Source organism: Haemaphysalis longicornis, unplaced genomic scaffold (genome assembly GCF_048455015.1).
Source record: "Haemaphysalis longicornis isolate Haplotype H1 unplaced genomic scaffold, Haemaphysalis longicornis Haplotype H1 scaffold_3, whole genome shotgun sequence".
NCBI lineage: Eukaryota > Metazoa > Arthropoda > Arachnida > Ixodida > Ixodidae > Haemaphysalis > Haemaphysalis longicornis.
In genome coordinates this window covers 162,810,133-162,833,649 of record NW_027526335.1, presented here as the reverse complement: position 1 = coordinate 162,833,649, position 23,517 = coordinate 162,810,133, and positions in this window count along the sequence as shown.

Below are 23,517 nucleotides of genomic sequence, written 5' to 3'. Positions count from 1 at the left end.
TTCGATGTAGCCGACCGTGGCTTCACCAAACGATTCGTGGACAACGCGTTCGGTTTCGTTCGCAAGTTTTGCGAGCGCTGGAATTTCAATCGGGTTTGCGCAGTGCTCCGGCGCGTAAAAGACAGGGTCTAAGGTTGATGCGTCCAATGGTGCCATACTGGCTAAATAAAATAGCGATCTGGAAGTTCCTATTGATGCACAATAAAAATTCAACTGCTCCTGTGAAGACACATTTCACATTCCAATGAAAGAGTTATGGATAACCTCATTTTTTATCAAGGTTCATACTACAGCAGTTGTATGGTATATACGGTATTGATTTTAGCATCACGGCGTTTCTTACCTTGCTATTTTAACAGGCGTTGGAATTTGGGATAGTTTGTTGATCATTACACGGCGAAAAAAGCGCTTCAATGACGGCAGGGGAAGAAGTACGCAGACACGAACGGTCGCGTCTGTGTACTCATTTCCGTGTCCTAGTTTAAGCGCTGTGTTCGCCGTCTGACCGGCGTAATTCCACACTGAATCGTAACAATCAATGATATCAGAAGAACAAGTTACCGGCAGTAATTTAGGTCCATCGTGGTCCCGTCTCGTTCATGACATGGCGCCCGGCACTTGCTCTTCGTCCCCCAGCACTTGCTGTTCGTGCGCCATATACGGGCAAGGGAACCACAAAAACACGAACAGCTTGAGCGTATCTATTAGGCAGAAGCAACTTGCTTTCGTTACCAAACGATTGTTAAGATCAATTAATTGTGATGAATTGTTACAAAGTTTCAGGTATCGTGTAAACTACGGCTTCTTCGACAGCTTAGGTCTGTGCGGGTTTGCGCATGCAGCCACAATTCTCTGTATGACCGAGAGCATTCCTAAAAACTTGCATACATGTCATCTTTGGGAAGCAAGAAATCGGATGTGTGTCCTTTTTCTCTTTGGAATCTCCTTAGCCGCGCAAAACTAATGCCTAAACTTTCGCTGTTGACTGTCTTGAAAAGAGTGGTTGACTCAGAATTACTCATTACGGCATCAAAACAATCACGAATTCCAGAAATTGCTTTAGTGAACTCGCGAGTTGCCGCACGCCCCTGCCAGAGGCACGTAGGATAGGACGGACAGCAAGTTCTGGACGCCAAGTCAGGGAGCAGCCAACTGCACAGCCGGGCCGGGAGGGCCCATCGAGCGGGAAAAGCATTGGCGGCAGTGGGCGGTGGCGCATTCGTAAGGAGGCGCGGAAGCATGAAAGTTAGAAAAGAGAGAAACGCTGAGCGAAAGTGAAATGAACGCCACGCCGCAAAGCCCTGCCGCTAGGATCGCCATATCCGAAACCGACAGTAGCCACAGTCGCCGACGAGTGCTGCTGCTATGTTGCAAACGAGGCGTTGTTTTCGAAATGAGCCATATCCACCTAACGCAAATTTGAGTAACAAGAAGTTTGTTACCGGAAGTATATGCAGCGCTGTCAAAACTATTATATATATATATTTTACATATAAGCTAGGGGAAGTTTATGGCCACAAGGAATTCAAAATTATGCAGGGAATTTGTGAAATATTGTCGTGATAAGTTTGGATTTGGCTCATGTTTAATCGAAACACTCAAGTTTGTGCTGAATTTTGTTTAACTATATTTGAATTGTTTTTTTTTTGCATTGTGCGATTGAATTTTGGTGGAAAAGGCATTAAAATGCAACCGGGCCTCAAGAACAGTAGAACTCTACATAAAAAGTAGGTGAGTCCTCTTGGCACCATTAGCTATCCTATGATAATTATGTTGGGGATGCCTCAAGGCACTAACGAAGTAAGCGAGCTCTTCATTGCTTTGCCGTGAATTCCAAAACACCCGCCGCGGTGGCTCAGTGGCTAAGGCTCAGGGGGAGGCGGATGGGAGGATTTGCTAAGGCTTCCAAGCGGCAGCTATTTGGTTAAGTACTGAAATGGTTAATCGGGCAGTAAAAAAAGTAAATATAACTAGAGTTATCTCGTAAAATTATTGTTTCACATTTTTGTTTAATTTTGTTCGGTTGTTTCGTACCTCTTAGTTGATACCTGGAGACGGATATTTGGCCGATCTCATAATTGTCGTCTGAATTCATAATATGCAATCCCCGAAATGCAAAAAAACTTCTGAAAACACCCAAGAAACAGTCTGAACACTGAAGCCGAACGCAAACTCCCATTAGGCAAATGCATTTGGCTCATTTCGATCCGTGAAACAGCAGGATCTGGCAGATTCTCGACACGAACTACGATCTGCGTTCGTGTTTTCTGGGCGATATACCAACTATTTTCTTGCCCCCCCCCCCCCCCCCCCTTTGTTAGGGGAAAGTGGCCGAGTTTTTCTCCTCACTGCAGCTTTATCCGACTCAGTTTCGGTTCCTGGATCTGGCTCATTTCCAAAAAAAGAAACGCCTCAAATGTATCCGGCGACCTCAGAAAAATACGGCCGTGACCATCGGTTGTAGGACGCATTAGGGAGAGCGAACCGCTACGCTTAACAATAGAGCGCAGTGAAGCCGCCCTCTGATTCCCTCATTCATCAAGTTTGAACACCGTTATCGCAGAAATGAAAAAAAAAACAGTCATTTTTTTATTACTTTGCTCTTCAACTCGCTCTTCAAATCGAGCAGCTTACTAGGGGAAGTGTTGTGTTCTTCGCGATGGAGAGGCTTGTAGTATCCTCTTATGTGGCTGTTACGCCAAACCACTAGGTTCTAATTTATTTCCGATAGTAAAAACAAAACAATGTGTGCCATTTTTGTGCTCCGTTGCTGCTGACGTGGAAGCTGCCTAAACTAGTTTCTTTCACTAGAAAACAGAATTAAATCGCGGGTCGTGCGAAACTGCGCCTGTTACAAATTCATGAGGCGCTGACGGCGCCAAAGGTCGGTAAAAGTTTTTGTCCTATTTGACGGTGACGGCAGTCGCCATTTGCAAGCTGTTACGGAAAATAAGGTCACTCTAGCGCAGGTTGAAATTTTCAATGTGTGACGTATACGTTCTCGCCAGCTGTTTATATTACGGCAGGTCTCTTTAGCCAAGCACCGAGAGGGCATGACTTCAAGTCATCTTGGTGTTGTGTAAAAAAAACAGGCGTAGGTTTCTATGCCTGATGCGTTTTGTCCCGTTTGTCATAGCTTGCCAAGAAATATGTGTTCCCAGTAGAGATAAGAAACGCACACTTTAAAACTGCGGGTACTAGACATCACGGCATGTCAAAATGACGAAAGCAGGCACAGCCGCTTTGTCAACCGAAATCACGTGACCAAACGGAAAGACAATCACGTAAGGGCCCTTATGAATCCACAGTTACTGACAATTTATGAAGTCGAGAACAGGGTCCCTGAACTACAATTTCCCTTCCGCCTTTGATCACGGCTGGCGTACGAGAAACGACAGCGCCATCTGCGATTTGGTGCTGTCACATACGGAACCGTGACATCCCGCGTGATAAAGGAGAACCAGTTGATTTCAGAAGCAATAGACTAACATCAATGCCAGAGCTGTAAATAGGGAAGGGCTGACAGTGGTTTTGACCAGCCAGCGTTTGCGCAAGTGACGCAGACGGCCGGATCAAACTACTCTTCCATCTTTTTTGCTCCATGTCGGTTGGTGCAGTTGATTGATTACGAGGTTTAGCGCGCCAACGTCACACAGGCCATAAGGCGCACCGTAGTGGATCGCTCCGGATGATCTTTAACGCGCGCCGAAATCTCGAACACACGGATGAATATAGCGGGCAGGTTGGCTGTTTTACGCTACACTCTTAGCCGAAATGGAATAAAATAAGACGAACTGCAGCATTTACGCCTCGCGAAGAACATTTAGTCCCCTAAACACCAAATGCGCCAAGATTAGGGCCGTGTGCAAAATGAAGGTACCAAACGTTGGACCCTCGACGCGAACGGGACCAACGGAAGGACTAACAGCACCCTTCGCTCCCGCAATGTTGCTGTTGCTACCCCTGGCGGGGGCCCTTCGACTTGTTTCTACTTGTTCGGCGGCCAGCGCGTACGGACGTGCGAAAGGTGAGCTGCGGTGGTGGCGGCTTTTCCCCATTCGCACCAAGATGGCAAGCTGGGCGAGTTGGTATTAGTTCATGGTGATAAAAAATAGCCAGCGCAAGGAAGACGAAGACGAGGAAGGTAACAGACACAGCGCGGCGCTGGCTATTTCCTATCACCATTTTCCCCATTCGCCCTATTTTTTGAAGTTAGTCAGAGTGTCAGTTTTTTTTTAAACCAACCCAAGTCGATTCGCTGTGCGTCACTGACGACGACGACCTAATTTTTATTTGTTTCGGTCAATATTTGCTTAATTTTTTATTTAACCCTAAAACAGTAAAAACGCAATTTTTCTTCAAACGAGTAACCCAACCGCATAAATAACGTCCCCAGCAGGAGCAGCGTACAAAATGGAACCTAACCGGTAACTTTTTTTTTTTTTAAATTGCAGTTTTCCTAAATTTATAGCCAGAAATGTCATAAAGCGTGGTTAACACGTGGCCGAGACTCTTGAAGGGCTTTAACTTTTTAGGCAAACATATGAACACGAAAATATGCTGTTAGGGTACAAGAATTACTCGCAGAACTATTAAAGTTTAAATGAAAACGTGACATTTTAAGCAGAAAAATTACAAAAAGTCAGGCAAAACGCCAGATCTGCGTGGGACGCGTACACTCTGAGCCTGAGGGCAAAAATAGCTGCACCTTCGTAACCGCACATGCGTCCAGAATAAAACTAGGCAATAACGGTTAAAATCTGATGTAAATTGGCTGTATACGGCATTTTTCACCATATTTTGCGGAACCCAAACTTTTATTCTGCCGCAGCACAGCAGAACGGCAAAATGAAGTTTTCCTCGAAGGTGCGGTCCCACCGCCGTAAAAAAAGCCCTCTAACACAACCGTAGTATCTTTCTGTACCTCACGGCGAGTTTTTTTTTCGAATACGGAGTTATCTAATGGCCCCTTTTCCAGTGCAGGTCCTCCTAGTGGCCGACACGGTGAAGCTAAACTGGCCGTAAGGCGCCCCCCCAAAATTGTTTGGCTTTCGGGGCACTCGTGCACGAAACATTCTCGTCCTGCAGTCGTTCCCGCACGCGCCCGCCAGCCGTGCCTTTCACATAAATTTCACAGTAGCAGGCGCACGCTCGCGTGACTAATCTACAGTGGCCGAAAGCTTCCTTCACTCTTTCTCATTTTCATTGCTCCCTCACTGGTAGCCAAGCGCTCGCAGCGTGGTCAGCCTCAAACATTTTTGCCCCTTTCCTTTGAAAGCCTTTGTTGTGTGCACGTACGAACTCACTGTGAACTACCCGAAAAGAGGGAATAAAAACGTGCAGCCATAGCTATTCCCCATGCAGCAAGCAGAGAGGACGCGTTTTTGTTTGTGTCGCACGAGGCTATTTGTTAAACATTGTTAAATTTGTTAAACATTGGGAAAATTTCGCTCTTATAACATTTTTGAAATAAAAACGCATTCTGTGACACCGACACCACAGCCAGAAATCAATAATGACCTTTTTCTACAAACCCGCACCATAAGCGAATGAAAGCAGGTTTTCTTCCAATAATTAAGTATTTATTCTTGTTTTTTTATTTTTGATTGCAGTCAAACCATTTTTATTTAGAGCTGGTGCTCACAGAAAGCGTCTCTTTCGCTACATGTCTCGTTAAAGAGAGGGAAGAGGCCCTTGTTTCGTGCTACGCAAGCCTCTGAGCATGATAGCGAACCTGCATGCGAATAATGAGCAGTCTTTATATTTTCTCTTGCCCTGACTCAGTTCGTCAATGCGTTGAGTTAGGGGACATGATTCCCCAAGTTCTATTGCTAGTTTGAGTGGTGTCTTTTCAGCTGGAGTCGGAAAAAGAACAATACCCGAGTTTCGCATGTGAACGACCGTGGCCATGGTCTAATTAATCCGTAGTCTTGTACTCAGTGCACTTTACAGGCCACCTTTGGCTGCACTACATAAAGCGTCGATTTTGCCTTTATCTTTTTGCTTTTTAGGGTATTTTTTACGGATGCTTCTTAGGGCGGCTTGCAACTGTGTTTTTCTCAGTTTTGCGTCGTACTACGAATGTTACTTGTTTTTTTGCCCCATTTCTTTCCTGCAGGAGCGTGACGATATGCGCCCATTGCCGACCGCGGCACGGAGGATGGTTGTCTCCTCTCAACGGACAAGTACCTTGTTGAAGTGGAGCGCGCTTGCGCCAAGGACAGCAGCCATGTATACTCGGAATAGCCCAATACTAGGCGCATCGCCTTGACATGGTGTGCCAAACACGGCTTCGAAATAGTGACTCCAACATTAGGAGTAGAGTACGGTTTACTTGTGTTGTTTATGTTGCTTACACAATGTTGCAATAAAAGCTCGAAAGTGACATTTTCGTTCTCCTGAATATTTCAAGCGGCCAAGAAATACTGTTTCTCGTTTCTTGTGTTTACTCCTGCCTTCTGAATTGTCGGTCTAATGGAACGACAGTCACTCATGGAGAATTTGCACGAGCCAGCCCATCGTCTTTTAGTATGCACGGTTAATCCAGAGGGGAGCATTTGCAGGGATGAACATTTAGTCTCGAAAGCATCAATTGGTCTAGGGGGAGCAATGGGAAAGATTAACGATTGATACTCAAAGGACCAACGGTGTGTCTCCAGTGGACTAACAGGGGAGTCTAACAGGTGATCTGCAAGGGACTAGCAGTTAGTCTTTATGGTGGACCAACAGTTGAACCATGTGTAGAGGGACTAACAGTTGAACTAAAAAGTAGAGGGACTAACAGTTGGTACCCTTGCCGTTAGTCCAAAAAGGACTAATGCTGGTAGTAACACAGTTAGTCCCCAAAAGGACTAACGCCGATGCCCCGTTATCCTTTTTGGCTAAGCTCAAGTTCAAAGGAAAGCTAAGTTCAATCTAAGCTAAGCTAAAGGGAAAGCTCAAGGGGTCTTGGACTGAGACTCTTCCCCATTGTTTTTCGCAATAAACACGTTTACTCTCTCTCTCTCTCTCTCTCTCTCTCTCTCTCTCTCTCTCTCTCTCTCTCTCTCTCTCTCTCCGACAACCCCGCAAGCGTCGCCGCGTCCAAGCCCTTAGGGGCTGCGGTCGAACCTCCGTAGAATGCTTACTTTTTCGCTATCACAAACATTTCCATGAAAAGCCTAGAGTAGGCAAGCATGGCAGGGTGCGGCAGAAGGTTAAATGGGGAGATGAAATGATGAAGTTTGCGGGGATAAATCGGTCGAAGTTAGTACGGGACCGGCATCGTTAGAGATCTATGGGAGAGGCCTTTGCACTGCAGTGGGCGTAGATAGGCTGATGATGATGATGAACATTTTCAGGTCAGCCTGTTGCCCCCTTTAAGGCTTTTATCTGTAGTTTCGGGTCCTTGCTTGCAGCGTTTTCGTTTTGGGAATCATGCATAAAGCAATCATTACACCCGCATGCACTGGTCACTTCCTCGTGACTTTCACGCCAACCCTGGGCCCATACATTACAGTGTTGCTATGTCGACGATGTTCCTAAGTGCAGCAGCACCGGCCTTCTCAGCCGCCACCTCGATGCCACCAATCACAGCGCGACCTGGAATTGAGTTTAAAATAAATGAGAGTTTCCGAGAACAGTACACGTGATAGTGTTTGGAACTCGATTGACTACGTGGTTTTTTGGGGCTTTAAAAATCGCAATGCGCGCACACCGCTGAGGAAATCGGTACAGATGATGGACGTAGGAGTGTGATGTCGAAGAGGAAACTGCGCAATACGTTAAATGCAATATGGCTCATAGTTACGCACGCGTAAAGGTGGATCCTTGTGCAGCACAAGAGAACCTAGTGGAAATTTTAAAGGATCACTCTAAAACTCTGTAGATTATTATTTATCCTACATGGACAAGGATTCTCCAAAAGCCCAGTTATATGTACCTTGTTTCATTCGATATTGCGAAAAAATAAATAACATAATACAGGCTGTCTTGGCCACGGCAGTAAAATGTTAGTAAAACAGGTTGTATACACGCCGAAAAATACAGCGGCAAGACCCTAAGCTTTCGCTTTTACTCTTAGTCAGGAATGCAGAGAAGAGGACGGACGATAATAAAAGATCTGCGATGGTGGTGTATCTTTAGGTCAACTTTAAAAGAATGGTGGTTGAAAGCGCCAAAAAAGGATGGGGACAAGAGGAAGAAAAGTAAGACGACAAGAAAAACTGATGACGTGTGCCGGTGGGACTTAGTGTGGGCTTCTGAACTGTGCGCAAAATATTTTCAGCATTGCAACAGAACTTCTCGCAACAGAACGTCTTCCAACATATTCATAAGTGTTCTATTCTTAGAATATTTGTTGCTACCCAACAACGTTCTTAAACCCTCGGCTACACCATCGAGCCATTACCAATGTGCAAGGTCTCCGATGCCTGCCCGATGTCCTATGCTTGGTGCTGACGTGCTTGGATCCGACAAATATAGAAAAAACACCGCTGATATACACTCGCATGGGCACTGTAAAACAAGAGAAAAATCAAGAAGTTTAAAGATAGCCCTAGAAATTTATTCTAAGATGGAACAATAAGTCATATACTTATATTATCCTCGAGCCGATAGATAGTGCAGTTCTTTGTTCAGAGGGGTAGTAATGAAACGGTGGTACACTGGTCACCTAATATTTGAATTTCTAGCTCTTCCATAATTTCTCGGGTGGTCTCATACCTGTGTCGGCCTATAAGAGTGCATTGTTCAACACGCGGCGACGAGCCTCACCGGAGGTAAAGTGAGCCCAAATGGCCATTTGCGGGATTTGAAACGTTGTTGCGTTCGTGTAGTTTAACATTTAGGCACAGGCCCCTCGGGCTGACGTAACCATTGTTGTGTTGGTGACGAGGCAATTAATGAACAACTGCCTTTACATATGGCATACACATTTCTCGGTGTTGCTGCTTGCATTTCTGCCCATGGCCAGCCTCAGTGTTATTTTTTTTCAAAGTGAGGGCAACTTGCCCGGGAAAGAAAAAAAAACTACAGTTACTCCTGAATCTTGCGCGATTTTATTTAGTTTGTGAGAAACTCCATGCACGTAAGAAACGACGGTTGCCTTACTTTTTTAAATTCTGGATTCTCTTCCCTGGGATTCAAGTGATCCCTGTTTTTCTAGTTCCGCGAGCAATCCAAGTACACAGAATACAAAGATTCTTCGGGTAGCCCGCTACTTGAAGGCTTTGCTTGTGGCAGCGGAAGCTTGGTCATGAAGACAGGCTGCTGCTGAAAAGAGTAAATAAATAGAAGCGAAAATCTAATTCAATGTTACTTCAACCGGCCCGTCCGCAGCTGCATCTCGAGACATAAAAAAACAACAGATGGACGTGCCAATACAAAGCCGTGGTTTTGTATTGGTACGCAGATAGCCTATAGAAGGCTGAATATGTAGGTAGCAATTAGAAGCCCAAGGCTAAAGTAATGCCAAAAGCGGCTTCGTAGGCCCACCACTTGAAATAAGAGATTTTCGTTTTCTAAAGCACGGGAAATCACCGGCTCTTTTCAGCCCGTTAAGGTGTCGGCTTCACGCCACGCAGTTACAGGCCTCTATCACTTCCATCTCAACCCCCAAGAATCACTTTCTTCTTCACCGGCCCGCCCAACTCGTGTGGGGCGAGGACCGACTTTTTGGCGGTCGGAGGCAATAAATAAGAGGGATTGGATGAATTGACTTGCAAACGGGTTGTTAAAGCGCATTAACAAAAGATGATGGATTGTAGGGTTTAACGCTCCGACGCAACTCAGGCGATGAGGCGCGTCGTAGCGGAGGGCTCCGGATTAATTTTGACCACCTGGGGATCTTTAACGTGCGCCGAATCTCGTACACACGGGCGTTTTTGCTTTTCGCCTCCATCAGAAAAGCGGCCGCCGCGGCCGGGAATCGAACCCGCGACCTCGTGCTCAGCAGCGCAACGCCTTAGCCACTGAGCCACCGCGGCGGGTCATTAACAAAAGAAATTTGTTGACAGCAGGATGCTCGAGATTTTGCAAACATGGTGTTTATTCCACCTGTCTAAATTGTTTTTTTCCATTCACACCCCTGTATGACGCCAGAGTTCTAATAATACTGACGCGAACCATGAATGGATATGTTTATTTATATTTTGTTCTTACTGCCCGGCCGCGCCTGCCTCTGTTATCATTGTCCCAAGTGAAGCACGTGTTTCATTGTTTATTTTAGATGCGAAGCATCTCATGAAAGGGGCTGTGTCCCTCCCTCCCTTGTTGTTGTCCGCCGTCCGCACTCTACCGCGCATGCGCGTCTCTTCAGCCCCGTCAGCGTTTGGGTTGACTTCAGCGCAGTTCACTATAAAAACAAATATTTATGCGGCGACCGGTTTCGATACCACGACTCTCTGGCCGCAACGGGAGGTACTTGGCGCTCTTTCTACTGCGCTACACACCGAGACGGAAGCTTTTGCTACGAACGCGCCTTATGTCCTTCACTCATTCAAACTACGTTAAGAAGCTACTGATGCAGCGAAGACACGTCAAGCTAAACGTCAACATAAACGACGAACAGAACACTTTAGAGGAGGACGTTGGATTTCCTGCGAGAAAGCTGTGGCGGGAAGCGCCACGCGCCTTGCAGCTCAACCTGAGTGGAAAGCGAAGAGGGCGGGAAGCAAGGCAGGAGCGTGAGCACACATCAAAGACAGGCGAGAACCAGGAGTTGTTCTATCAGGTAACGCGGGTGTCGGTCTCTTCGCTGTCTCCACATTTCTCTACATTTCTCTCTCTCTACATGGGGGTTAACACTACGTTCCCAATCATGCTCCGGTAAATGAAACAACATAACGGCAACACAATGGAACCTACACGGGACCCCCATGATGCTTTGCATCCTCCTCATGATTTCCCGCGAGAAGATGGTGTAATTTTTTTATGCCGCACGGGCTATCTCAATCAGATAAAGAGACTGTTTCGCCGTAACGTCACTAGCCTAGAATAATGTTCTTTGATCTACAATCTACAATGTTCTGGATGTAAATCGACGGTTCGAGGAACACTCCCACCCAAAGATAAATTCCTGCAGAGCGGACGCCGCGGCAATCGACTCGCCGACACTCGCCAGCACACGCCACTTTGTAGACTGCTGCTTCGCCGCCTGTGTATGCTTTGAGTTGCTAGGGGAGCACAAGTTCGCTCCAATAAAATTGTTTTCCCAGAGACAACTGCGCGGTATTTGGTTTCGCGAAAATATGCTTACTCGGCGTCACGGTATCCGCCCTTGCACTTGCCTACGGCAGTCGAAGTCATTGTCACGAGCAGTACATGAAGTCTGCTACTTACATCTGTGTGCTAGAAAATAAAGTTAGCCTCACCTAGTCAGACATAAATATAAAAGACGAAAATAACGCAATATTAGAGCCTGAAGAGCATTGCACTAACAAAAAACGATAGCGTGAGGTCATGATTCTGGGAACGATAAATCAACCTTGTGCGAGCAGGCAATCTCAACTGAAAGTCTTACTGACATTTCAAACGAAAACAGAAACTCACGATGCTTTCAACACAAAACGCTGAAGCGCTGCCCTTTTTGCAAAAGTACCTTCATCCGCAAAACTTCACTCAGCACATCATACAACGGCCTTTCCTGTGCCCTAAACGCTTGCGTTTCTCGACAGGCAATAACTTTCTGTTCGAAAACAATTGGTCCTGTGCAGATGATGAAGAAAACGCATTATGTAACTGGTAGCTTTAATGCAGACCTAGTGGACACGGACTGGTAGTACATATAAACAACGTCGTACGGTTGCCTTTTTCCCCAACTTGCGACAGAGAAAGCAACGAGTACTAAGCAAGTGAGTACATATTTTTGTATATGTTCTTGTGAGAGTCTTGTGTTTTAAATATTATTATTATTTGGTATGTGTGTGTGATCAAAGAGAAGTCTGGTGTGACAAAATCATTGTGTTTAATGCCATAATTATGTTATTGCGCACTAAAACACAACAACGATGCTATATATCTCAGTGTGTCGAACCGAAAACAATACCGATTCGCTTGCGGTTCTTGTTCAGGCGAAATCAGTTCGTTCCTTTTCAGTTCTGGCTCAACAAAATCACGCACCGAACCGGTTCGCGAAACGGTTCGGGAGCTTGAACCGGTTCGCGAACCGGTTCGATGAGTGGAATTATCACTTAAATTTGAAAAAAAAACTTTTAGTAGTTTAAAACGACAGTCAAATCAAAATACAAACGAAAATTCAAAATGCTGCTGTTCCCCAAGGGCAGTGGCGCAATTGCAAAGTAAACTTTAAACAATTTTGAGATATTAGAAAAGCAGATGAAGTGACGACGATTAATTTGTTAGCTGAATAATTTGTTAGCTGTCACCTTATCAAATGTTTTAGCCACACTTTTTTTTAAAAATAAGCTTTAAGGCTCAGCCACTGCATTATTGCTCTCACCACTGCAATTCCTTTTGCGATAGCTATACCGGATGTGTGCATTACTATCAGTAGGTCATCGTACCGCCTGACCCCAGGCCATCGTTCCGTGTGCTGCATGGTGAAATCTTATAAAAGATTATGCTGTTACAAAATGAAAGAAAAAATTGACGTGCGTAGCATGAGATGGGACTTTTTTGGTTAGACGCTCTTTAACTGGTCCACAGTAGTACTCTCCTCCGGAATGACTAGCAGTAGAAGTTATGTAGTGAGTTGGGCAGTCAGAACAAGTGCACTTTCGAAAAAAAAGGAAATCTGAAAGAGACAAAACTGCAGAACAAGCAGAGAAGATGATCGTTGGGGGATGTGACAGTGTGAGGTACCGGAGTGCCTTTCTGCATGTTTCATATGCTTCATTACTGTTCCTGCTTCCAAGACAAGGTCGATGACTGTAGTTTCTTGCCAAGGGATTAAGTGCGCATCTTGACAATTTTCCCTGACATATCTGTTGTTATTTGTATCTGTAAAAAAACGGAACTTGTCCACTGTACTGTCCTCAAAAACTGACCACGGAACTTACTTCCTTCGCATTGTTGACACATTGGGTTGTGAAAGGCAGGGCAAGGAAACGTATAGAGCAATATCCACGTTTTGGTGCTTTTTTACTTATTCGGTTTTACTTACTTTTTGCGTAATGTTTTAAAACAACGTGATTCGCCTTTTCTTTGTTGTTTTCCGTGTAAACACATTTTCTTAAAAAACTGGCGCATTTGATGTCCCGTGCTATATCTCTGCCCCGAGGCGCTGCTTATGTTGCAGGCCGGGAGACTGATTTTAACCAGCTCGTGGATCAAAACGTGGATCAAAATATCGATAGATGGACGTTCTCGTTTCCATCTACTTCAGAAAAACGGTCGTGGGCAAGGGAAATCCCGGCCGCTTTTGGTCAGCAACATAGGGTTTAGCCACTGAGCAGCTCCTGCGGTCACACTTGTCAAGTATTAACGATTTGCAGGTTTCGGATCTTTTAAACAAATTACGAAATGCAAAACTTTTGCACACATCGGGTGTGGGCTCTCGCTGTTTCGAAGTGGAGAACTCCTGCAGCCTGATTGCTCCAATAAAGTCGCAGCTAGGGAAGGGCAAAGTCGCGTTATATCCCCTGCAAGCTGCCGAGAATTACATTTCGTTTGGTCAGCTTGTACTACACTCGCGCTTCCAGCAGCAACAGGCAATTGCTACATTGGTGCTCATTTATTTCCCCTGTTGTTAAATAGAGCGTGATAGTGTTCAATTGTCTGGTAGGGAAAGTGCGCGAGCGGGTACGAAGTTGATGGTACCTGAAAGAAAAAAAGGCCTGAATTGCATTGACTGTGCAATATCAACAACGGAGGGTCAAACCGTTCAGGCATGTACCGGTACCCGTTATTTTTTTTCAGGTTCAGTTCCGGTTCGGGTTCAGCGTGCTCAAAAAATAACGGTTCGGGTTCGGGTTACGTTCCGGGAAAAATACCGGTTCAGTTCTGATTTTCGGTTCGGGTCGGTTCCGGTTGGACACCCTGATATATTTATAGTTGGCTGCATAATATGAAACGTATTTGTATCCTTATATCGTTGCATGCAAGTATTCAATGAATAGACCTCACGTTTCGTAGTACAACCCAAAACACGAAGCTGTGCTTATCGTCAGTCCCTCATCTGAATAGACAACGCCACAATTATTAGTTTAACAGTCATATTGCAAGTTGCTAGCGTGACCTAGCGAACGACAGTGCAAACGGAATATAGGTATAGAAAAAAATTGGGTTAATTTTTGCGGGGAATTCCAAACTCTGGATTACGGAATAGAATGCAACATGCCGCCTTTGCAACACGATTGATCTTCGTGTACAGAAACCGGACTTGTTGAGTGCATTGTCGATTTAAACTGAATCCTAAAGTTGCAATTTTTACATGCTACTACAAAACACAGCAAAACAGGATTGCTCTTACAGCATATATGCCGCACGAAAAAGCACTGAGAGGAACCCGAGAAAAGAAGACAATGAAAATAGGACCACCATGATTATAATGACAGGACACATTGTAACTTCTGAAGGCTTACAAGTTGCTTTAACTCATACTAACTTGAAACGTCGCCGAGCACATTTACTCAATGGGGTCTATGTAAGCAACAGCAGCGATTGGCTAGAGCCTTAGCCACACTATGAAAAAAATGTGCGAAAATTTGGAGAATTTTCTGCTAATGTGTAGCGTTCGTATGTCACTTGTCTACGAAGAGTTTTTTACAGATAAATATCACTACAGGTAGCAAAAATTAGCAGTGGCTTAGCTCGGCTATGCCAGTATATACGTACAGTGAGCTAAGGTTCAGCTGGTTTTTCTTAGGCTTCCTGCTGGTGTAGCATTATCTGAATATCATGGCTACTGCTGCTAAAACGATTTCCAATCCAATCCAGTTCAATTCAATGCAATCCAATCCAGTCCACTAAAGTCCAGTGCAGTCCAGTCTCTGCGGCGACAGCTCAGGTGGGCCAGCTGTGAATCGTTTCGTTCTCCTTCTCCATGGCTATACCACACTGGCAAACGCCCCGCTATATTGCGGCGACCCACGAGCCATCGGTTCCACACGCGGCCACCCCTCGCTTGATCATCTAGTGGACCGGGCCGTCACGTGCCGCGGTGGTGCAGCATGGCTCTCCAGGAGCCACGCGAAACTGCCCAACCTCAGCCATTGTAACTGACGCTATAAAAGACGATGGATAACTTTATTGTTTTAAAGTTTTCTCTTCTTTTCCCAAATGACGTAAATGATGAAATTTTATAATGATGAAATTATATAAAATTATGACCATTATGACCATTATAATGATGACCATTATAATGACCATTATGAACATTATAATTATAATAATACAAAATTATGACCATTATAATGATGAAATTTTTTTACTTCGCTCATCATGTTTTTTTCAGAAGATGCAAGGCGTACTGCAGTGTTTGTCCGTCTACCCAATTTTGTAGTCCTATTTCCACCATATTTCCAATTTCCGGCTTCCATCGAAAATTGTGGTTTCGAACTACGCATAGGAACTTAGGCAGAACTAAAAGACGCAAAAAACCGCATAGAAATCGACCAGAAATTTCACGAAAACGACGATAACATACCGATAACTTTTTTTTGTTGATTTTTTTTCTGCCCTTGCGCGCAGCCGTCTTGAAGACCAGTGTGGCCAGCACAGGTTTGAGCTTTCGCTAGGTCTGGTGGAGCTTGTGATTTTACGTTTCATGCGTGGCTTCCTGCATTCCTGGTGTCTGTGGCGAAAAAGTTTCCCGGCAAAGAAGCGGAGTTTTCTGTTTCTGAGCCGGTCAACTCCACGAGGTGGCTACTAGTGCAGGCCATGGTCATAAGGTTGTGTGTGTGTCTAACAGCTCAACACTTCCGTGTGACGACAGGCCTGTGCACCCCGTCCAGGATTCCAGGTCCACTGCTGGATAGACTGCGGATTGTCGCGAAACATAGTCATCGTTTGCAAGGAATCAGCGCCTGGTGACTAATTTAACACGGTGAATCCGCCACCCGGACTGCTGACCGGACTCGATCGTCGCACGTGCTGGCACGGTCAACGAACTCGTCGGGCTGCGACCAGGGAAGCGCGATCAGAAGCTGGCAACCTGCAACTGCGGCGCCTGCGCATCGCGGGGGCCTAGTGAAACGTCCTGCACCGCCAATTGTTTCACTTTGCCGTGGTAACGGGCATTTCGCGGACATCGTCTCAGTGTTTTACCGCCACATCGTCGGCGCTACCCAATTCGGCAGTGGTGCACAAATCGGCCACATCGTAAACCCTTGACTCCGCTTTTGCGGGTGAGAAACAGTATAAGTGATTTAATTTCGTCGTTGTTGTGCTCTGCTGCCGAACAAGGCGTAGATTGGTTTTTTGGAGGTGGGGAAAAATAGTGGCAAGAGTGCTGGCAAGGATGCTAACAAGGATACTGGCAACGATGCTGGACAGGATGCTGAAAACAAAGTTACAGATGTAAAAGAATTGCGTGATCTGCTAAAGATGTTTGAGGATTTTAAGAAGGATTTTCGTGCTGAGATGCGTGAACCTAAAGACGGTATATCTTTCTGCACTGATATTTACAATGACGTCAACGACACTGCCACAGATATAAAAAACCTGAGGCTGGAAACGCAAGAGCTCCTAGGCAAAACATTGCGCTGAGAGAGGAGAACAAAAGGCTATCCGAAAGATATGATAAAATGTAGCAATATCAGCGCTTGAACAATCTGGCACGCCCGCGGAAAGCGACCCCGTAAATGTCGTGCAAAAAATAGGAGAGGCAGTGGGCGATAGCAAGGACGCTACTGACATCGATATATGTCACTGGGTTAGCACCCCAAAGAGGGGCATGAAAAACGTAATTGTTCGTTTTGTTCGACGAAGCAAGCGCAATGACGTGCTGGCAAAGCTCAGAAAAAAGATTGGACTGCTCTATCCTTGGATGACGTCAAAAAACACCGCTCTTTGTGAACGAACATCTGACCCAGAAGAACAAAGCTTCGCTCTCGGCTGCCATACAAAAAAACTCCCAAGCATTTCCCCGAGGGTGAACATGGTTAAGTGCGAATGCACGGGGTGATGCTATGAGGGGGAGTAAAGTTAAAATCCGTTGGCATTCGCCCGTGAGCGCGCGCGAGCCGACCCACGGAGGTCTGGCAGTTTATCGCGTCATATATAAGGGGGTACGCCGCGCCGAGCGCGCCGAGCCAGGTGGCTGAGAGAGGAGGCGAGCGCAAGGGGAGAGGGACAGCGGCGCACGGCAGCTGCAGCCGAGCGAGGGGGAGAGGAGAGAGTGTGACGTCACGGTGGAGAGAGAGGCGCGCGGAAGCTGCTGGGGAGAGGAGGCGCGCTGTGACGTCATACCATGACGTCACGGCGCGAGGAGCGGTGCGGGGAGCGGCGCGCACCCGCGCAGCCACGGCGAGAAGGCGGAGCGAGCGCGGTCACGTGGTGAAGTGACGTCACCGCGCCGTTGCTACCGACGCTCCTCTCCGCTCCACGCCGTTGCTAGGGAGAGGAGTACTGCGGACGCCGCCGCCGCCGCCGCCGCCGCCGCCGGCGGTGGAAGGTTTGGGGTCGCTTATAAAGTGCATTCGCACTTAAAAAATAAAGAAGTAGGGCGGAAATTTGAAGGGACAACTAATGGAAGAATGCTGGTGCGAAAGAACGAAGACGCGCCTGTGATTCACATAGCTCATGAAGAGAACCTGGCCCAAATCCGCAACTAAATTGGTCGCTTGATGTAGCAATTGCTACTAGATTTCGATCTGATGGACTTGAATGACTCTTGCAAGTATTACACTATTTCGGAATTCAACTCTAAAATATCATCTACTAAGAAGTCGTTCTCCATACTACATGTAACCCGTAGAAGTATAAGAAAAAAAGGTGTCAGTATCTTGCAGTCAGTATCAATAAATTTTGATGTAATAGCTTTCTCTGAAACATGGATTAGGGATAAAGCCGATGCACCTTATTTTCCGGGCTACCATTTCGAACTTCTCTGTCGACCACGGAAGAAAGGTGAAGGGCTCGCTATTTATTTTAAAGATACTCTAAACTATGGATTAGTAGCAAATGTTTCTCTTATTAATGAAGACATTGAAATCTTGACGACGCGTTTTGAAAAGATCACAATCAATCTGGTGTACAGTCCACCACACGGACATAAAACCAAGTTTCTACAGTTTTTAGACAAAACGCTAGCATCGGTCATTTTCTGCAATGCTCCCTACATGATTATTGGCGACATAAATATCGATATGAAGTCGGGTGACCCGTGCAGCCAAGAATTTCAGACAGTTCTATCAGCTTATGGGTTTACAAATCATATAACTTTACCTACTAGGCTCTCCAATGTAGGTGCCACTCTCCTTGATATTTGTGCTACAAATATAAGCTCGGATAGAGTTACAAGCAGAATAATTATGTATGAGTGAAGTGACCACCTTCTGGTATTCTGTGTTCTTCCGTCAGCACCTAATCAAAGTAAAGTCCGAACTCAGACCCGCCTTGGACGCAAAAAGAATACCGAGGCCCAGGAACACTTTTATAGATTAGTAGAAGCGCACGACTGCAGCTGCGTTTATAACCAAAGTGATCCTGATGATGCATATGATATGTTTCTCGGGTTCTTGCGTACAAGCTACAATGCAGCTTTCCCTTTGCAGAGGGCGTTCCATTGGACCAATAAAAGTTGCCGAAAGCCATGGATAACCACTAGTCTTTACGAGAGAATTAAATATAAAAATAAGGTATTTCATGATTTTGTACGTTCGCGAGAACCTGCTGCATTTTTAAATTACAAAAAATATAGAAATACGCTGACGTCTGACCTGAAAAAGGCAAAGAAAGGATATTACCAAAAGACCTTTCAAAGAATGTACGATAACCGACGCGAAATCTGGGAGGTAGTGAATGCTCTGACTGGTAAAAATACAAGTTGTCGATGTATCGAAGAATTAACAGTAAGCGATGAAGCTCTTGCAGGAAAGCGATTAGCTGATGCTTTCAACGCCCACTTTATAAAAGCGGGATCGTACAAAAGACCTAGCATTAGCGCCGACAACGCGGCCCCGGTGTGCCTCAGTCCATCTTTGTGCGACGAACAGACGCAGTTGAGGTTGCAAACTTAACCCGCAAGCTTAAAGCCAATGTAGCTTCTGGCATAGATGAAATAGGGCCCGCAGAGTTAAAACTGATATCACCATTGATATGGGAAGTTTAATCCTTCATTATTAATCTCACCTAATCCAATACAATCTAGGTAGCACGTCTACTGCGTGAAGCCGCGTGGTGGCGCTGGTTAAAATGCAAATTGATGTACCGTCTAATACACGCAGTCTGCTAACTTCCTTGGCATCCTCTATCACTTTCAGTTTATGGTGCTGTGGTGTGGTGTGGTGGCGGGAGTAATAGTGGATAATACACGTATTCCATTTTGTTGTGCGTGGTCGATTTCAGACTGAAAAATAAAATTAGCGCCATAACCTTGATTCCATTTTTATACGAGGGACGTCACAAACCTAAGGGGTAGCATACATTTCCAGTTTGTTGAAGGATTACCGCTTGCAGCACAAAACAAATATATGTTGACAAGTACTAGTTCTCCGCGGGTCGCGTGTGGGCCATAGCAATATATGATGTTACAGCACAAAAAGCTCAATTTTTGCAGTCGAATACAAGGCTTTATTGCTTAGTAGGTAAGAATTGAGCAATTTTGCAGAGTTTCAGAAAAGTTACGACGAGTAACCAAGATGGCAATTGGTTTACAGACCCTTCATAACAAAAATAGTTACGAAAATTTGTGTCTGCTACGGCTACTACTCTGTAGATTTTATTAGGCGCGACTCCGGTAATTTTATTATTACTGCTGAAACGTTGGCACCCTCTTCACTTGTACGTTTTTCTACGTAGGAGTTGGTTAAGGTCGGCCGCCACTACTACACATTTAAAGGCATGTGGTGGTCCTATATTGGTCTCATTGAAGTATACAGAAAAAGTTTCCTTTCTAGTTAAAATTATTTCAAGTTGCGGTGTGATGTGTCCAAACAATCCGTGTGCTCTCGGGGTGGGCGATGTGTAAGGAATATCAATTAGTTTAGCCTACCGGCTTATCTTTAGCGGGCCGAACTCGCTATACATAGGAGCGTCTGTTTTCTCTATTCTGCAACGGCTAGTGGATTAGAACTGTCATTGCTGTGGCCGAAACGTACAGTCATGGACAATTCAAATACGAACCGCGGAGCGCATTGCCGAAGATACCGCTGCCGTCACCTGGCAGCGGCCGTGGAAAACGCACGGACAAGCTCAGTTGAGATGACGGGAGCGAGGATGCGTGTCCCACTGCGATATGTTGCCCTCTCCTCGCTCGCATGCTTGCCTTGTCGCCATGCCGCCAGAGCGCTGAAAACAATTGTTAGCGATGCGGCGCGAGATAGTACCTATCTGCGGCGACTGTGTGCTCGGCTGACACGAGCGCCTGTGCCCGTGTGTGCCGGCGTCAGTTGCCGACATAGCTTTGCATGTGGAAGGCAGTAACTTGATGACATAATGATGGATACCTGGGTAACGCCCACACCAGGCTCAGTAATGCACGCTCCGCGGATTTCTACAAGACGTGAGGTGCCTGTCAAAAAAAAAAAAACGAAAAAAATCGGGCCGCCAAAATTGACGTGCAAGGGCAACTGGCCTATGGAATGGTTGGACCTGCATATCTTAATTTCTGTGAATATTAGAATTCTGCCAGTGATTTTCCCAGCCCACACAATGCTTGTAGTTAATGTATATGATTGGATACGAATTCTTGTGGTATATCTATTAGCTACAAGTACTGAATCCGCCAAGTGACTCAGCCATGACTCCGTCGCACAAAGGCGCATTCTTGTTGGCGGCCAGCTTATTGTTCAATTCCCGATGCACAGCACCACGAACGCAAAACAATGTGGTGCCATCAGAAGTTAGGCGGCATGCATTTATTTTTGTCTCCATTTATGCGCGCTGGTTTTCTTAAAGAAAGCATGATGAGCTCAACAGTATGCCTTGCGAGAGCGTGAACACATTTCCCACGCAAGCAGTGGCCACATCCGCAAGCAATTACGCGCGGCATTGCTCTCAACGCGACCAACACCTTCAGCTGCAGCGGTGGTAGTACTTGCACTGCTTGCAGCGCTCTTGCGGCATGGCGACAAGGCAAGCATGCGAGCGAGGAAAGGGCAACATATCGCAGTGGGACACGCAGCCTCGCTCCCGTCACCTCGACTGCGCATGTCCGTGCGTTTTCCACAGCCGCTGCCAGGTGACGGCACCGGTATCTTCGGCCATGCGCTCCGCGGTTCGCATTTGAATTGTCCATGACTGTACGGCCTTAGGCAGCGCAGACAAAAAAAAATGTATTACAGTTCTGAAAATTCTTAGATTATGCATGATTTCTAGCATAAAACTGTAGCAGACGGACTTGTGAATGAACTTGAAGGTATGTAGACCACGTTTAAAAAAATGTCTTCGTTAATGTTGTCTAGCGGTTACGAGATATTATAAAGAGCTCTATACACTGAATTGGCTCCTTTATGTGCACAATATTATCTTTAAATTTCCATTTGTATTCAGTGGATGAAGAAGTACGTTTACACGCTGTTCGAGCGTTCCTGAGGATTTAATTTGTGTGCGAACCTGCAGAACGTTCGTCCGAGTGATATCCCTATTCATGAGGCCCGCTCTTGTAGTGAGATTGATGGCGATCTACCGCGTTTGATGTGCGTAACTATATAACACTTGCCACAGCCTGTTTTTATATCTAAAGCTATTAAAGGGACACTGAAGTGATTTGTAAACATTGCGGAATTACTATCCCAAATCGTAGTCCGGAGTCCATAGGCCATGTTTCGACTACTCTGAGCACGTTTACGCGACTTTATTTAGTAGGAAAATCGATTCTAAAATGCTGTCTTCCTCTTTGCACCCTCACCCATTTTCTGTGGCGTTTTCGTGTGACGTCAGAAGTAAATGAGCTGGCAATTGGCTGCGCTACTTCACGGCTCGCCGACCTTCCGACAGAGTCAGTCGGCCCAGTGTTTAGTCCGCCGGCCGCCGATGGGTCGTCGCAATTCGCTCGCTCAGTTGAAACTAACCCACAACACGTTTGTGAATGGAAGAATGTGCCAATCTTTACTTTGTTAGTTTGTAGACTGTACCAAGCTCCGAGTCCGGGTCACTCCACATAAGCGCTGCACAAGTGCACCTGCGACGCTTAGCTGACTGGTACGCTAGTTGGAAAACCTGAGGCGAGAGAAGAGTCAGCGAAGTCAATATAGGTACTAAGGAAATAAAATCAACTGACACTTTTACCGTACAGCGCAAGACTAGGGAGCAGGAAGCCTTTTTTTGCGCTGGGTGAAAAAGCACAGCGGTCAGCAGCACGACCACATATCTGCGTAGGCTTTTCCGTCTAAGAAATGCAATTGCTGGACGTGAGATATTGCGGAAGCTTGGGGGACACTTATTGCGCGAGCGCTACAGAACAAATAGTCACCTAAGGTGTTTCAAGTGCTAAAACTAAATAAAAGTGTAAACTGGTTGTACATTATATGCCTTATATATCCAATCTCGACAGCGCCGGCTCGTGGCCGAGTAGTCTGGAGCGCTAGGATTGTTATTTTTCATGTAGCAAGTTCACATCCCCGAGGGTAGGCCTACATGCTTTTTTTTGTACGTAGATTTTTTCGTTTGCGCCCGATGTTTTCTTAACTGAGTTCACCATTTTTGGGCCGTAACGTTCACTGCTCCACGAACGAGTCGGCACAACGCGCGGAGACCGACACTGACGCGCTAGCGAGTTTTCGTTGGCGTGCTGTTGCCACAAGCACCGATTACTTGCGGGCAGTGGGCACTGGCCAGAATCAGCAGACCGTTGGCCTGGTGCCAACACGCTTTTTACGATACAGGCATGAGTGAGGCAAGCTCCAAATATGCGGAAAAAGCGCGTGGCGCGGTGACGCGGAGGGAGTTCATCCGCTGCGTAGGCCTCGACTAGTGATTGCTACGATTAAAAGCCGTCCTGGAAGGCTTACCTTAGGCATTTTACAGCCGAAAACATGGCAGAAGCGCGGTACGGCGATCACTGAGATATCGAGAATGGCCATCCAACGATGCCGTCGGATGTCAGGCATATTGTTTTACAAAACCGAAACCGACACTTGTTTGAATGCTAACCTTGGACATCGTCCAATCAAGGTGCATCTCCTTTTTTCATCACAGCCTTTAGTTTGTGCGGCAGCCACATGCCACGCAAAGGAGGTTGACAAATTGAATTCAGTGTCCCTTTAAGCGCAAGGTCTGTTAGGTGATGAGCCTCATATTGGGGTTTAACAGTTTGGTGTGTGGGCTTTAGCTGTGGAAACTTGAATATTGCTATATTTTGAGTTTGAACAATAACTGTGTGATGCATTCTAGCAAACACAAGCATGCTGTTGCAGCCTGTAAGATACCTGTGAAGTCCAGAGTTGCCGCATTTCTTTGTGCGATGAATGGTTT